This window comes from Entelurus aequoreus, linkage group LG25 (assembly GCF_033978785.1).
Source record: "Entelurus aequoreus isolate RoL-2023_Sb linkage group LG25, RoL_Eaeq_v1.1, whole genome shotgun sequence".
Classification (NCBI taxonomy): domain Eukaryota; kingdom Metazoa; phylum Chordata; class Actinopteri; order Syngnathiformes; family Syngnathidae; genus Entelurus; species Entelurus aequoreus.
The window spans coordinates 22729807-22748022 of NC_084755.1; the positions used below are offsets into that span (position 1 = coordinate 22729807).

Below are 18216 nucleotides of genomic sequence, written 5' to 3' on the forward strand. Positions count from 1 at the left end.
TACATCTCAGCATCACTGGAAGCTGGCTTGATTCGCCCGTCATCATCGCCAGCAGGAGCAGGGTTCTTCTTTGTGAAGAAGAAAGACGGGTCGTTAAGACCCTGCATTGATTACAGCCCACTCAATGACATTACCATCAAGAACCGTTACCCTCTTCCCCTCATGTCTTCTGTCTTCGACCAACTCCAACAGGCCAAAATATTCACCAAACTGGATCTACGCAACGCTTACCATCTGGTCCGAATAAGAGAGGGAGACGAGTGGAAGACCGGATTCAACACACCCAGCGGCCACTATGAATACAGGGTCATGCCCTTCGGACTCACCAATGCCCCCGCCGTGTTCCAAGCAATGATCAATGATGTTCTAAGAGACTTCCTGGACCATTTCGTGTACGTCTACCTTGACGATATATTGATTTATTCACCTGACAGTGACACTCACCAAGTCCACGTAACTCAGGTTTTAAAGAGACTCTTGGACAATGACTTGTATGTTAAAGCTGAAAAGAGTGTTTTTCATGCCGACACTGTCTCCTTCCTGGGCTTCATTGTAGCTCCTGGAAGAGTGCAGATGGATCCGGCTAAAGTTAGCGCTGTGGCCGATTGGCCTACACCTGACAACCGCAAGAGGGTTCAGCAATTCTTGGGTTTTGCTAACTTTTACAGGCGGTTTGTCAGAAGCTTCAGCGCAATAGCTGCTCCTCTCCATGCTCTTACCTCTCCCCAGGTGCGGTTCCACTGGTCTCCAGAGGCAGAGAGGGCCTTCCAGACACTCAAGCACCGCTTCACCTCAGCGCCCATCCTCACCATTCCGGACCCGCAGCGCCAGTTCGTCGTGGAGGTGGACGCTTCTAATGAGGGAGTTGGAGCGGTCCTGTCTCAACGCTCTCAACAGGACGGGAAGATGCATCCCTGTGCCTTTCTGTCGCGGCGGCTGTCCAAAGCTGAAAGAAACTATGATGTTGGCAATCGGGAGTTGCTGGCGGTGAAGCTCGCCTTGGAGGAATGGAGGCATTGGCTCGAGGGGGCCGAACACCCATTCATTGTCTGGACGGATCACAGGAATCTGGAATATATCAAGAAGGCTAAGAGACTCAACTCTCGCCAGGCCAGGTGGGCGCTCTTCTTTAATCGGTTTTCCTTTTCGCTCTCCTACAGGCCGGGGTCCCGCAACGTCAATCCAGATGCCCTGTCACGACTATTCGACCCCGAGCCTGAGGCCAAGCAACCTGAGACTATCCTTCCACTGAACTGTGTGGTAGGAGCGGTAACTTGGCCAATAGAAACAGAGGTAAAGCAAGCTAACGGTGTGGCCCCGCCACCTAGGGGATGTCCTGTTAATCGATTGTTTGTCCCCACTGAGCTGCGTCCCCGGGTGATTCATTGGGCTCACACCTCGCTGCTTTCGTGCCATCCGGGAGTTAAAAGAACCATGTTTGTGATCTCCCGGCGGTTCTGGTGGCCAGCCATGGAGACGGAGGTCCGGGAGTACGTAGAGGCCTGTTCGGTCTGTGCCAGGAACAAAATGTCTTCCAGGTCTCGCATGGGACTTCTCCAGCCGCTCCCCATTCCCTCCAGACCGTGGTCAGACATCTCGATGGACTTCGTTACAGGCCTCCCGGTCTCACAAGGTAACACCACCGTCCTCACCGTGGTCGACAGATTCTCCAAAATGGTCAGATTCATTGCTATGCCTAAATTACCATCCGCCAAAGAGACGGCAGAGACTATGATGACTAATGTATTCCGAGTTCATGGATTTCCCAAAGACATTGTTTCAGACCGGGGACCACAGTTTGTATCACGGTTCTGGGGGGAGTTCTGCCGACTCATTGGAGCCAAGGCCAGCCTGACATCAGGATATCATCCCGGAAGCCAACGGCCAGACCGAACGACTTAACCAGCAGCTGGAAACTGGCCTCCGGTGCGTGGTCTGCCAGAACCCCTCCACATGGAGCAAACACCTGGTCTGGGTAGAGTATGCGCACAATTCGCTACCTACATCAGCCACCGGCCTCTCTCCCTTTCATTGTGCCTTAGGGTACCAGCCCCCTCTCTTTCCAGAGAATGAGTCTGAAGTGTCGGTCCCCTCCGCCCATGCCATGGTCCAACGTTGTCGCCGCATTTGGGCAGCCGCCCGTCAAGTATTGACCAGACAAGGAGATCGGATGAAGAGAGCGGCAGACCGAAAGAGACGACCTGCGCCTGCCTACCAGCCCGGTCAGAGAGTCTGGCTATCAGCCAAGGACTTACGTCTCAAGGTTTCATCCAAGAAACTGGCACCACGTTTTGTAGGACCGTTTCCAATCATCAGGCTCGTCGGACCTGCAGCGGTTCGACTTCGTCTGCCCCGATCCCTCCGCGTCCACCCTACCTTCCACGTTAGTCAGGTTAAACCAGCCAAGGAAAGCACCATGGTCCCAGCCACCACGTCCCCCCCACCACCCGAAGTAATCGACGGTGGACCAGTCTACAAAGTGAAACGCTTGTTGGCAGTACGCAACCGGGGCAGGGGCAGACAATTCCTGGTTGATTGGGAAGGATACGGACCTGAAGAAAGACAGTGGGTTCCGTCCCGCCACATTGTCGACCCCACTCTTATCAAGGACTTCTTTAGAGACCACCCTGAACAGTCTGGGCCGTCAGGAGTCGGCCCTAGAAGGGGGGATTCTGTCACACCTGGGTGAAGTTTTGTCTGGTTTCATGTGGTCTTGTCATATCCTGTTTTATTTTGAAATGTTAACTCTCCCTCTCATTTCAGATCACTTGCCCTTCCTCCTGTTTCACTGGTCTGATGTCTCTCCTGATTGCCTGATTGTGCCCACCTGTGTCACCCTCCCTCATGTGTATAAATGTCTCGTCCTCCTCCTGTCCTGTGCCAGAGTGTTTCGTCTCGTCATGTACCTCCAGCAGTCTTCCACAGTCTCGTCCAAGTCGTTGAGTATTGCCTTGATTTATTCTTTGATTTCTCTGTTCCCTCTGAAGAGTGATTTTGATTTGCTAAAGTTTTTGGTCAGTTTTGTTTGAGCTAATTTCATAGTGCTCTGCCTTTTTTTCCCTCCTCTTGGAGCGCTTTAATTTGTAGATATTTCTTAACTCTTTATAGAGTAGTTTCTGTTTATAGCGTTTTGTCTCTTCCTCTTTGTGAGCGCCTTTCCTTTTGGATAGCTTATCATTGGTTGTTGCTTTTGTTATTAGATCAGTGTAAATTTTGATATTGTCCTTTTTCCTCCCTTTGGAGTGATTTTCTGTTTATTGTTTTATGCCCTGTGCTACGTTTCCTTTTTACTCTAGTGTATAGAGTTTGTAGCCAATTGTTTATTCACTCTGTCTGAAGAGAGATCATAGAAAACAGCAGAATAAAAGCCTGCGTCAAACGTTTCCTGTCTGCAACTGAGTCCTCATTCTTGCCAAGTCCTAACAGTAGTATATTGGTTGGGAATTGACCAAATATCAATTGTTAAATCAACATCACAACCTGATAGTCAATAAACGTCATCAAAAAGTATGTTGTTTCAACGTTGTATTTGTGTTGTAGAATATTGGTTGGGAAATGACCAAATGTCAATCGTTAAATCAACCTCACAAACTGATATTGAATAAATGTTGTCACAAAGTACATTATTTCAACGTTGTATTTGTGTTGTAGGATATTGGTACCGTTGGGAAATGACCAAATGTCAATCGTTAAATCAACCTCACAAACTGATATTGAAAAAATGTCGACACAAAGTACATTGTTTCAACGTTGTATTAGTGTTGTAGAATGTTGGTTTGGAATTGACCAAATATCAATCGTTAAATCAACATCACAAATTGATATTGAATAAACGTTGTCAAAAAGTACAATGTTTCAACGTTGTATTTGTGTTGTAGTATATTGGTTGGGAAATGACCAAATGTCAACCGTTAAATCAACATCTCAACCTGATAGTCAATAAACGTCATCAAAAAGTATTATGTTTCAACGTTATATTTGGGTTGTAGAATATTGGTTGGGAAATGACCAAATGTCAATCGTTAAATTAACTTCACAACCTGATATTGAATAAATGTCGTCAAAAAGTACGATGTTTCAACGTTATATTTGTGTTGTAGAACATTGCTTGGGAAATGACCAAATGTCAATCGTTAACAACGTCAGAACCCGACCTTGATTAATCGTCGTCAAAAAGCATCTTGTTCCAACACTAAGTTTGAGTTGGACCTCATTCAACAAGTTCTCAACGTTGTTTCAATGTCTTGTGCCTGCGAGGTTTGTTTTATAAGCATGGGATAGAAGAACGTGAGTGTGAAGGACAGTATTGAGAAGAAGAAATGGATGATATTCATTGAATTAAAGAAATAAATGATCAGAAAAAATGACCAGGTGTGCAGCAAGCTAACTAGTCTGCACCGTACTGAAGCAGAATGAGTCTAAAGCCAGCCAAGAATGTTACAATAAAATATAAACAGGGTACATTTATGTATGAAAATATGGAGATGCTGCTAATGGTGTATTTGACGGAGAAGCAGATCGAAGGAGATACCGTAGAAGTCCACTCTCCAAGGTAAATGTTGTAAGTATTGTTACTTTACTTCACTGTTTGTACTACATGTTTTTTCATACAAAAGTGTCTTATCAAAACGTTTTTTTTTGTGAAAGGCATGTTACAGGTTAAAATTGTGATGCTTTTTGAGAGCCAAGGACAAATTAAATTAATTTTATTCATTTCAAAGGGATACCACGATTTCCGTCTTTTGAGTTAAGCCAGGGGTCAGCAACCCACAATGTTGAAAAAGCCATATTGGACCAAAAGAGAATCTGTCTGGAGCCACAAAAATTAAAAGCCTTATATAAGCGTTATGATGAAGGCAACACATGATGTAAGTGTCTACATTAGCTATAATAGCCTACTATCAAAATGACTATGTGTTGCAGGCTGACGCAAATCTTCGTTGACAGTAATGTTGAAATGTCATATTTATTCTTCACATTTATACAACATTGGAAAACATTACTAAAACGAAGGCTTCTCAGAAGGTGAGATAACTCCTGGAAATGACTGGTTTAGAATGGCTAAAGGTATATATATGTGTGTGTCCAAGTTAAAGGAAACGGCAGGCTCTCTTCTTCTAATATATTTATTACAATCTTTGCAAGCTGGGTAACGTTTGCTGTGGTCTATAACGACACACAAACAACTATTAGAAATGCAGCCAATATTACATACGGATAATATGTCATGTGACATGCAAATTTAAATTAAATAGACAGAGGAAATAAGTAAAGGAAATTAAATGAGCTCGAATATACCTACAAACGAGGCATAATGATGCAATATGTACATACAGCTAGCTCAAATAGCATGTTAGCATGGATTAGCTTGCAGTCATGTAGTGACCAAATATACCTGTTTAGCACTTCAACAAGTCAATAACATCAACAAAGCTCACATTTGTGCATTCACACACAGCATAGAAAGTTTGTTGGACAAAATGAGACCAAGAAGGAGTGGCATAAAATACGTCTTTTTGTGGCAGCGTCAGAGAAAGTTGTACATGTAATCAAACTATGATTAGTTGAAGGACCGTGGGATTTCTAACAATTAGGAAGATTTGTGTCATGTTTGTCCTCCTATACAGAAACCATATTGAAACAAAAAATATATAGTTTACCTCATCTTTTTCCATTTCCATACATTTTTTAAAAAGCTCCATGGAGCCACTATGGCGGCGCTAAAGAGCCGCTTGTGGCTCTAGAGCAGGGGTGCCCACACTTTTTCTGCATGAGAGCTACTTTCCAATTGATCAAGTCGTGGGGATCTACCTCATTCATATATATAATTTATATTTACTTATTTATGAAAGATATGTTTTTGTTAACAAGTTAAAGGTGTTTAATGATCATGCAAGCATGTTTAACACATATAGTTAATATTGCTAATAAATTAAAGGTGTTTAATGATAATACCAGAATGTTTAATACATATAGTTAATATTGTTAACAAGTTAAAGGTGTTTAAAGATAATGCAAGCATGTTTAACACATATAGTTAATATTGTTAACAAGTTAAAGGTGTTTAAAGATAAGGCAAGCATGTTTAACACATAGTTAATATTGTTAACAAGTTAAAGGCGTTTATTGACAATACAAGCATGTTTAACACACATAGTTAATATCGTTAACAAGTTAAAGGTGTTTAAAGATAATACAAGCATGTTTAACACATATAGTTAATATTGTTAACAAGTTAAAGGTGTTTAAAGATAATGCAAGCATGTTTAACACATATAGGGCTGCAACAACTAATCGATTAAATCGATTAAAATCGATTATAAAAATAGTTGCCAATTAATTTAGTCATCGATTCGTTGGATCTATGCTATGCACATGCGCAGAGGCTTTTAAAAAAAAAAAAAAAAAAAAAAAAAAAAAAAAAAAAAAAAAAAAAAAAAAAAAATTAAATAAACCTTTATTTATAAACTGCAACATGTACAAACAGCTGAGAAACAATAATCAAAATAAGTATGGTGCCAGTATGCTGTTTTTTTCAATAAAATACCGGAAAGGACAGAAATGCAGTTTGTCTCTTTTATCCGATTATTAATTGATTAATCGAAGTAACAATCGACAGATTAATCGATTATCAAATGAATCGTTAGTTGCAGCCCTAAACACATGTAGTTAATATTGTTAACAAGTTAAAGGTGTTTAATGATAATACAAGCATGTTTAACACATATAGTGTGACGACCGGGTCGCATGGTGATGAAGGTGTTGTTCTCCCAGGAATGCAGACGGGCTCGGACACAGCTTGCAGGTAGGAAAAATGATTTATTTCCACAAATCAGACAGAAAAAACAAAAACGACTAGCATGGGAGCTAGCAAGCAAAAAAATAGCATAGCCTGAAAGCTAGCAGGAATCAAAAAGGTCGATACTTGTTGCATGAGAACAAACTGATGTAGCATGAGAGCTAGCAGGAAACAAAGTGGTCGTAACTTGTTGCATGAAAGCAAATTGATGTAGCATGAGAGCTAGCAGGAAACAAAGTGGTCGTAACTTGTTGCATGAAAGCAAATTAGGAAGCCAGGCCGAGTAAAGCCCGGGCAAAGACTAAATAGCCCTCTGATCAGTGCTCGGGCAACAGGTGCGCGTCCCGAACGCTGATCAGAGGCAGGTGAGTAAAATCTGCAGTCATGGCAACAGAAACAAACACGTGACGCTAAAGTGTAAACAAATTGTGATCCGAGCAGCGGATCCTAACAGTGCCCCCCCCTAAAAGGACAGATTCCAGATGTCCCTTGAAAACAAAAAAAACAACTGGAACCCAAAAAAAAAGGCAATAGTTCACGAGTCAAGGGCGGGCGGGGGGGTGACTTGGTGGTGGGTCGCCAGGCCACGTGTCCCCGAATCCACCGGGGAAGGGTCAGGTGGCGGCGGCGGGCGACCACGGTAAGGCCACATTCGTGGCCGCCGAGAAGGTGGGCGTGAGTGGCGCCAGAATCTCAGCAGCCTCTGAGTCCTCTGAGAGAGCTGCTTGCGCAGCCGGACCACTCGAGGTCGCTGAGACGTTGCCGTGGAAGCGGTAGGTGTCGACATCGCTGTCGTGGCAGTCGGAGTCGCCGCTGTCGTGGCAGCCGGAGTCGCCGCTGTCGTGGCAGCAGGAGTCGCCGCTGTCGTGGCAGCAGGAGTCGCCGCTGTCGTGGCAGCAGGAGTCGCCGCTGTCGTGGCAGCAGGAGTCGCCGCTGTCGTGGCAGCCGGAGTCGCTGTCGTGGCAGCCGGAGTCGCTGTCGTGGCAGCCGGAGTCGCTGTCGTGGCAGCCGGAGTCGCTGTCGTGGCAGCCGGAGTCGCTGTCGTGGCAGCAGGAGTCGCTGTCGTGGCAGCAGGAGTCGCTGTCGTGGCAGCAGGAGTCGCTGTCATGGCAGCAGGAGTCGCTGTCGTGGCAGCAGGAGTCGCTGTCGTGGCAGCAGGAGTCGCTATCGTGGCAGCAGGAGTCGCTGTCGTGGCAGCCGGAGTCGCTGTCGTGGCAGCCGGAGTCGCTGTCGTGGCAGCCGGAGTCGCTGTCGTGGCAGCCGGTGCTGGTGCGAGAACCAGTCGTGGTGCAGGTACTGGTGCGAGAACCAGTCGTGGTGCAGGTACTGGTGCGAGAACCAGTCGTGGTGCAGGTACTGGTGCGAGAACCAGTCGTGGTGCAGGTACTGGTGCGAGAACCAGTCGTGGTGCAGGTACTGGTGCGAGAACCAGTCGTGGTGCAGGTACTGGTGCGGGGACCAGTCGTGGTGCAGGTACTGGTGCAGGGACCAGTCGTGGTGCAGGTACTGGTGCGGGGACCAGCCGTGGAGCAGGTACTGGTGCGGGGACCAGCCGTGGAGGAGGTACTGGTGTGGGAACCAGCCGAGGTGCAGGTACTGGTGTGGGAACCAGCCGAGGTGCAGGTACTGGTGTGAGAACCAGTCGAAGTGCAAGTGGCCTAGCTGGCGGTTGCGGCTTAGCAGGCCGAAAAACCGGTGGTGGCGGCCGGGCAGGAGGTTGTGGCTTAGCCCGCCGAAGGACAGGTGGCGGTGGCCGAGCAGGAGGTTGCGGCTTAGCACGCCGTTGTGCCACCTCACTCGCACAGCTCCCAGTACTAGCCCCCCCCTCAAAAAGCGGATCCCAGACGCGTTCCTTGCGGATTGGAACCGTCTTCAAGGGTGGGTGGAGGGTGGTCAGGGGGAGGGTAGAATCCTCTCCTCTAAATTGTCCAAAATGTCTATTGTCACCCCCCACTTGAGACTGGGACTGACTAGATTTAGTCCTTAAAAAAATGTCCTGATAATGTTTTATTGCAGAATTAAAGTCACTAGGAGGTGGCTGACAAAAGGGAGCAGAAGAATTTAAAAAAAAATCTTCGTCTCTGACGTCATCCACAGTGGGCGGGATGACGTCATCCGTGTGGGTCTCCAGCTGACTGACAGCCCAATTGGTGAAATGTTTGGCAAAGTGGTCGATAGGGTTGCCAAACATCTGAGGGGAAGCTTGGGAAGCTTGTAGCTTGCTTCGGTCCGGGGGAGGAGCTTGCGGGAGCGGCGCGTCTTGACGGCGAGGGAAGGACCTTCTGGCCGGCTTCCGTCTTTGCCGGCGCGCCCGGTACTGCGGTGTAGCGGCGATGTCTTCCGACCAGAGGGAGTCGATGGGGATAAGAGAGCCTCCAGCTCCCCACATGAGAGTCGACCTCTCCTCCGTCGAATAGCGAAGCGTCTCGGCTTCCATCGCTCGCAACACCTCCCACGTACCTTCGTCCAGCTCCTCCGACGTGCTCGCTGCGGGAGAACTTCTTCTTGCTGGCTTCCTACTGTGACGACCTGGTCGCATGGTGATGCGGGTGTTGTTCTCCCAGGAATGCAGACGGGCTTCGGACACAGCTTGCAGGTAAGAATGATTTATTTAAGAAATAAATAATATTTGAACAAACAAAACCGTGCTCATAGCACTTAAGGTAGAAACAAAAACGACTAGCGTGGGAGCTAGCAAGCAAAATAATGTAGCATGAGAGCTAGCAGGAAACAAAGTGGTCGTAACTTGTTGCATGAAAGCAAATTAGGAAGCCAGGCCGAGTGAGGCCCGGGCAAAGACTAAATAGCCCTCTGATCAGTGCTCGGGCAACAGGTGCGCGTCCCGAACGCTGATCAGAGGCAGGTGAGTAAAATCTGCAGTCATGGCAACAGAAACAAACACGTGACGCTAAAGTGTAAACAAATTGTGATCCGAGCAGCGGATCCTAACATATAGATTCCTTTCTTTCTGAAGACAAGAATATAAGTTGGTGTATTACCTGATTCTGATGACTTGCATTGATAGGAATCAGTCAGTGGTGCTAATAACGTCCGCATTTTCAAATGGAGGAGAAAAAAAGTCCTCCTTTCTGTCCAATACCACATAAAAGTGGTTGGTTTATGGCATCTTATTTGTCCAGCTTCCATACTCCTTTGTATACACTTTACAAGAAATACATTGGCGACAAACTCCGTAGCTTGCTAGCTTGTGCACGCCAGCTTTCTGAGACTCTTAGCGCAGGCAGGATGAAGCAGAGCTTTTATTGTGCAACTGTGCGGTCGGTCTTTGGAGTTTTGACGACAGGTACGGCGCCAAAGTCTGTTGAAATAAAGTGTTTCTCGCCTTCCTGTCTGTATTTTTTTCTTAATAATGAGCTGGCAGCAGCCAGCGTCATCTCAGAAGACCCTCGGGTGCCGTGAATGTCAATCAAGTGACGAAAGTGACGTCATAGTGAAGATTTATGATCGCTCATTTTTAGGGCAATTTTTTTAATGCCTGGCTGGCGACCGACTGACATATCCTCCGCGATCGACCGGTAGCTCGCGAGCCAAGGGTTGCTGTCCCCTGAGTTAAGAGCTCCGTCCAACTAGTAAGTTGGACTTTAGTTGTGTTTCTTCAACAAGCCACTAATCGTAGCCTTTTTATGTGCGGGTAGATAGTTATTTATGATTGGACAGCTGGATGAGAGAGACAAGTGAGACAGGCCAGCATTATTTCAGAGAGGGGGTCTCATGAGACAAACATCACCTGCAGGCTGAAAGCTGACAAGACTGAAACGACTTCATGAGTCATCCAGTAACCGTTTTAATGTTTCACCCGCAATGGTTGGTGCAATTCAATTAGTCTCCACTTTTATCTACTTGTCATTCAACTCATTTCTGTCACGCATGACTACGCTGACATATTCGTCACACTTGGGGGGGAAAACCTTCTCATAGTTCCACTCCCCTATTTCAGGTTCTCATAGCTTGTTTCAGTCGACATGTTACTGTAACATGGTCAACAGACCTAGTAGCCAGTAAAACTATATTATGTTGATGACTTCATGTACTATTAGGGATTTGATTTACAAAACCCAAAACCAGTGAAGTTGGCACATTGTGTAATTCATAGATAAAAACAGAATACAAGGATTTGCAAAACATTTTCAACTTATATTCAATTGAATAGACTGCAGAGTCAAGATATTTAATGTTCGAACTAAGAAACGTAATTTTATTTTGCAAATAATCATCAACTTAGAATTTAATGGCAGCAACACATTGCAAAAATGTTGGCACAAGGGCATTTTTACCACTGTGTTACATGGACTTTCCTTTTAACAACACTCAGTAAATGTTTGGGAACTGAGGAGACCAATTTTTGAAGCTTTTCAGGTGGAATTCTTTCCCATTCTTGCTCGATGTACAGCTTAAGTTGTTCAACAGTCCAGGGGTCTCCGTTGTGGTATTTTAGGCTTCATAATGTGCCACACATTTTCAATGGGAGACAGGTCTGGACTACAGGCAGGCCAGTCTAGTACCCGCACTCTTTTACTATGAAGCCACGTTGATGTAACACGTGGCTTGGCATTGTCTTGCTGAAATAAGCAGGGGCGTCCATGATAACGTTGCTTGGGTGGCAACATATGTGGTTTCAAAACCTGTATGTACCTTTCAGCATTAATGGCGCCTTCACAGATGTGTAAGTTACCCATGCCTTAGGCACTAATACACCCCCATACCATCACAGATGCTGGCTTTTGAACTTGGCCTTTGTGCATTCACAAACAGCATAACATGTTTGGTGGACAAAATGAGACAAAGAAGGAGTGGCAAAAAAAACATTTTTCTGTGGCAGCATCGGAGAAAGTTGTACATGTATACAATCAAGTAGTTCAAGGATTGCTGAAATTAGTAGGACAAAACGGAGCTTGCCAAATGCTCTCATCAGTGAAGCATGTATAACATAAAAAGTTGGATTTCTAACAATTAGGAAGGTTTGTGTCATGTTTGTTCTCCTACAGAAAATATATTAAAATAAAAAATATGTTTTTCCCTTCATCTTTTTTCCATTTTCACACATCTCCGAAAGAGGTCTAGGGAGTCACTAGGGCGGCATTAAAGAGCCGCGGGTTGCTGACCCCCGCCCCAGCCTATGTTGCCTCATTTTCTGTTCGCATTTCCTCAAGCATCTTGTGGAAAACATCAGCAGAAGAGGATGCAAAATAGAATACTAGTAGCTTACATTCTTTTCCCCTCGTTTTTGAGTGCTGTGTGTCCTTTTCAATCACCGTTTTTACACAGATTCAGACTCAGTATTTCTCCCCTCGAGGGAGCTACTGTTTTTCGGGATTACATTTGGCTTGAGTCTTGACATTTTTCTCCCATTTCCATCCAATCTCTAACCAAAACCCTTCTTCTTCGATGTCAGAATCATTGAAACAATCACTGCAAATTTCTCTCCTTTCGCTAGATTGGTCCCATTTTGTACGAGTCAGTTTGACTGGAGAGGTCAATACTTTTGTTATATTCTTATCGTTTGGAAATGTATGCAGGCTGACCACTTCCCCTTAGTTCAGTCAAAGGTACAGCCCCCGGGCCGGATCAGGCCCGCAAACAGGTTTTATCCGGCCCGCGGGATGAGTTTGCTAAGTATAAAAATGAGCTAACATTTTTGAATGAAAGAAACTGCTGTTCTAAATGTGTCCACTAGATGTCACAATAGCTATGCTACATATGTAAAAAACAATAAATCACATGATGTTAGTACATCAGTCGAGGAAAATGAGCAAACTACATAAATAACATCCTGTAATTTGATTGTGATATTACTTTTTTATCTTGATAGATTGAAAATTAACACCAATGAGTTGACTGATGAACATTATCACATAATTTATTCAGAAAATATAAATAACGCCAAATAAAGATAGAATACTATTAACCACAACGTAAGTGTAAAAAAAACCCCAACAACATTATGATTTGTACATTTTCAGAATGTGCTTGTTCTATTTTTAAACAAAGAAAACAATCTGAAGTTGTCTTTATTTTTAATTTATCGTGCTGTGATTTTACCAGTCCGGCCCACTTGGGAGTAAATTTTTCTCTATGTGGCCCCCGATCTAAAATGAGTTTGCAACCCTGCCTTAGTTGTATTGCGACAACCTGCGACAGTGCATATGGCAGACATATTTGCTAATTCCTTCAAATTACCAGTGAAAATATCATGATTCGGGATGGAGATGCTACCAAAACACACAAAATTGACCCCACTTCTGTAGGTGACGTCAGCAGGTTGATGCAGGCCCACCCACATTTTGGAGCTAAAAGTGGGTGTTCTAAAATGTGATAAAACTCTTAAGAAAACACACCTAAAATCATTACTGTGTCTATTTTGTGGGCGGTGGGCCAATTTTAACACGTACACATCATCTTTAGGTCCAGAACTACAAACCCCGTTTCCATATGAGTTGGGAAATTGTGTTGGATGTAAATATAAACGGAATACAATGATTTGCAAATCCTTTTCAACCCATATTCAATTGAATGCACTACAAAGACAAGATATTTGATGTTCAAACTCATAAACTTAATTTTTTTTTTTGCAAATAATAATTAACTTAGAATTTCATGGCTGCAACACGTGCCAAAGTAGTTGGGAAAAGGCATGTTCACCACCGTGTTACATGGCCTTTCCTTTTAACAACACTCAGTAAACGTTTGGGAACTGAGGAGACACATTTTTTAAGCTTCTCAGGTGGAATTCTTTCCCATTCTTGCTTGATTTACAGCTTAAGTTGTTCAACAGTCTCCGTTGTGGTATTTTAGGCTTCATAATGCGCCACACATTTTCAATGGGAGACAGGTCTGGACTACAGGCAGGCCAGTCTAGTACCCGCACTCTTTTACTATGAAGCCACGTTGATGTAACCCGTGGCTTGGCATTGTCTTGCAAAAATAAGCAGGGGCGTCCATGGTAACGTTGCTTGGATGGCAACAAATGTTACTCCAAAACCTGTATGTACCTTTCAGCATTAATGGCGCTTTCACAGATGTGTAAGTTACCCATGTCTTGGGCACTAATACACCCCCATTCCATCACAGATGCTGGCTTTTCAACTTTTCGCCTATGACAATCCGGATGGTTCTTTTCTTCTTTGGTCCGGAGGACACAACGTCCACAGTTTCCAAAAATAATTTGAAATGTGGACTCGTCAGACCACAGAACACTTTTCCACTTTGTATCAGTCCATCTTAGATGAGCTCAGGCCCAGCGAAGCCGACGGCGTTTCTGGGTGTTGTTGATAAACGGTTTTCGCCTTGCATAGGAGAGTTTTAACTTGCACTTACAGATGTAGCGACCAACTGTAGTTACTGACAGTGGGTTTCTGAAGTGTTCCTAAGCCCATGTGGTGATATCCTTTACACACTGATGTCGCTTGTTGATACAGTACAGCCTGAGGGATCGAAGGTCACAGACTTAGCTGTTTACGTGCAGTGATTTGTCCAGATTCTCTGAAGCCTTTGATGATATTACGGACCGTAGATGGTGAAATCCCTAAATTCCTTGCAATAGCTGGTTGAGAAAGGTTTTTCTTAAACTGTTCAACAGTTTGCTCACGCATTTGTTGACAAAGTGGTGACCCTCGCCCCATCCTTGTTTGTGAATGACTGAGCATTTCATGGAATCTACTTTTATACCCAATCATGACACCCACCTGTTCCCAATTTGACTGTTCACCTGTGGGATGTTCCAAATAAGTGTTTGATGTCCATTCCTCAACTTTATCAGTATTTATTGCCACCTTTCCCAATTTCTTTGTCACCTGTTGCTGGCATCAAATTCTAAAGTTAATGACTATTTCCAAAAAAAAAAAAGTTTATCAGTTTGAACATCAAATATGTTGTCTTTGTAGCATATTCAACTGAATATGGGTTGAAAATGATCTGCAAATCATTGTATTCCGTTTATATTTACATCTAACACAAATTCCCAACTCATATGGAAACGGGGTGTGTATTAAATTAGTGCCAATAATGTCAGTATTAGAGGGGCCTTTTAAGATACCGTGGCTATTTTGTTTAGATCGGGGGTGTCAAACGTAAGGCCCGCGAACAGGTTTTATCCGGCCTGCGGGATGAGTTTGCTAAGTATAAAAATGAGCCGAAATGTTTGACTGCAAGAAACTGCAGTCCTAAATGTGTCCACTAGATGTCGCAATAGCAATATTCGTTTTTATGTAGATTATGCTACATATGTACAAAATAAACCACATGATGTTAGTACAGTCTAGGAAAATGAGCAAACTACATGAATAAAATCCTGTAATTTGATTTTTATATAATTTTTTTTATCTTGATAGATTGAAAATGAACACAAATGAGTTGACTGGTGAACATTATCACATAAATTATTCAGAAAGTATAAATAATGACAAATACAGGTAGAATACTATTACCGCAACATGTAAGTGTAAAAAACAACAACATTATGATTTGATACATTTTTTCAGAATGTGCTTGTTTTATTTTTTAACAAAGAAAACAATCTGAAGTTGTCTTTATTTTTAAGTTATCGTGCCGTGATTTTTCCAGTCCGGCCCACTTCGGAGTAGATTTTTCTCCATGTGGCCTCCGATCTAAAATGAGTTTGACACTTAGACTTAGACTTAGACTTAGAAAATCTTTATTGTCCCGGAGGGGCAATTTGGTTTGCAGCAGTAGTTCTTCTGGTTTAGATCTTAAATCAATTTAAAGGTCAACAATTTCAAATTAATCTCAGAGGTCCGACACTAGTGCACGGTTTAAACGTGCCTTTGCTCTACTGACAACCAGCTGTTGGGTGTGTTTGTAGGTTTGATGCTATAGCTACGTCTAGCTCCAATAAGCGTTATTGTTCATCTACTTTTTACATACACACGGTAAACTTTTATTTGTCCAACATAATAGATTACATATAGAAAAACATAGCATTAAGGGGAGGGACACATACGTTAGCAACACCAGCATAGCTCTGTTAGCTATAATGCTAACATTACATCATGCTCGGTTAACCTATTTGCTTAAAAAACAAACAACAGTTAACAAACTCACGGCTTCCACTCTGTAGCTGACTTACAGGTAGTTGATGTTGCTCCAGGCTTGATTTTAAGATATGTAGCAATTATTATTATTTTTTTTTAACAAGTGTGGAGGTGGGCTTAACTAGCTAGGGCTGAGCCAATGGAGGTGGTATCATGTCCGTGAGGAAGGCGGTTCTTCCTTTATTTACTTCCAATTAGACTGTGCCTCTGAAATTATATGTTTTTCTCATATTTGGTGCTCATAAACAGGCTCTAAGGCAGTGATGTCAAATATACAGACAGAGGGCTGCATCAGGCCTGCGAACAGGTTTTATCCGGCCCGTGGGATGAGTTTGCTAAGTATAAAAATGAACCTGAAATTTTTGAATGAAATAAAATGCTGTTCTAAATGTGTCCACTAGATGTCACAATAGCAATTATTTGTATCTTTGTAGATGATGCTACATATGTACAAAAAATAAACCACATGATGTTAGTGCACCAGTCGAGGAAAATGAGCAAACTATATAAATAACATCCTGAAATTTGATTGTGATATTAATTTTTTATCTTGATAGATTGAAAATTAACACTAACGAGTTGACTGATGAACATTATCACATAATTTATTCAGAAAGTATAAATAACGACAAATAAAGATAGAATACTATTAACCGCAACATTTAAGTGTAAAAAAACCCCAACAACATTATGATTTGTACATTTTCAGAATGTGTTTGTTCTATTTTTAAACAAAGAAAACAATCTGACGTTGTCTTTATTTTTAAGTTATCGTGCCATGATTTTAGCAGTCCGGCCCACTTGGGAGTAGATCGTGGCCCCCGATCTAAAATGAGTTTGACACCCCTACTCTAAGGACTTACATTACTGTAATGGCTTTGTTTATCATGCCAAGATAGCCTATTTGTTGAAGAAAAACAAAATAATCTCAGCTTTCACACTGTAGCTGACTGTGGGGTAGTTTGGTATTGCTTCAAATTTTAATTTGAGATGTGTAGTGAAACCTGCTTTTTATTGGAGATCAGGGGTGTCAAACGTACGGCCCGAGGGCCGGATCAGGCCCGCGAACAGGTTTTATCCGGCCCGCAGGATGACTTTGCTAAGTATAAAAATGAGCTGAATTTTTTTAATGAAAGAAGCAGCTGTTCTAAATGTGTCCACTAGATGTCACAATAGAAATTCTTTGTATCTTTGTAGATTATGCTACATATGTAAAAAAAAAAAAAAAAAAGCCACATTTTAGTGCACCAGTCATAAATAACATCCTGTAATTTGATTTTGATATTATTTTTTTATCTTAATATCTGAAGTTGTCTTTATTTTTAAGTTATCGTGCCGTGATTTTACCAGTCCGGCCCACTTGGGAGTAGATTTTTCTCCATGTGGCCCCCGATCTAAAATGAGTTTGACACCCCCGTTCTAGAACATGGTATCATGTCCTTCATGATACCCTGAACAAATAGAGAGATGTACAAACCCCGTTTCCATATGAGTTGGGAAATTGTGTTAGATGTAAATATAAACGGAATACAATGATTTGCAAATCATTTTCAACCCATATTCAGTTGAATATGCTACAAAGACAACATATTTGATGTTCAAACTGATAAACATTTTTTTTTGTGCAAATAATCATTAACTTTAGAATTTGATGCCAGCAACACGCAACAAAGAAGTTGGGAAAGGTGGCAATAAATACTGATAAAGTTGAGGAATGCTCATCAAACACTTATTTGGAACATCCCACAGGTGAACAGGCAAATTGGGAACAGGTGGGGGCCATGATTGGGTATAAAAGTCCACATTTCAAATTGTTTTTGGAAACTGTGGACGTCGTGTCCTCCGGACCAAAGAAGAAAAGAACCATCCGAATTGTTATAGGCGCAAAGTTGAAAAGCCAGCATCTGTGATGGTATGGGGGTGTATTAGTGCCCAAGACATGGGTAACTTACACATTTGTGAAGACACAATTAATGCTGAAAGGTACATACAGGTTTTGGAGCAACATATGTTGCCATCCAAGCAACGTTACCATGGACGCCCCTGCTTATTTCAGCAAGACAATGCCAAGCCACGTGTTACATCAACGTGGCTTCATAGTAAAAGAGTGCGGGTACTAGACTGGCCTGCCTGTAGTCCAGACCTGTCTCCCATTGAAAATGTGTGGCACATTATGAAGCCTAAAATACCACAACGGAGACTGTTGAACAACTTAAGCTGTACATCAAGCAAGAATGGGAAAGAATTCCACCTGAGAAGCTTAAAAAATGTGTCCTCAGTTCCCAAACGTTTACTGAGTGTTGTTAAAAGGAAAGGCCATGTAACACAGTGGTGAACATGCCCTTTCCC

General features: G+C 43.1%; 1 protein-coding gene across 1 annotated transcript in view; it reads right to left on the bottom strand.

The window, feature by feature from the left end:
• LOC133642206 (ubiquitin carboxyl-terminal hydrolase 37-like) overlaps nucleotides 1–15909 on the bottom strand; it is a 105747-nt gene extending 89838 nt beyond the window's left edge. The window contains exon 1 of the mRNA XM_062036284.1: nucleotides 15878–15909. The gene's annotated coding sequence lies outside the window, so the exon portion shown is untranslated. The remainder of the gene's footprint in view (nucleotides 1–15877) is intronic.
• Nucleotides 15910–18216: the final 2307 nt, after the last annotated feature.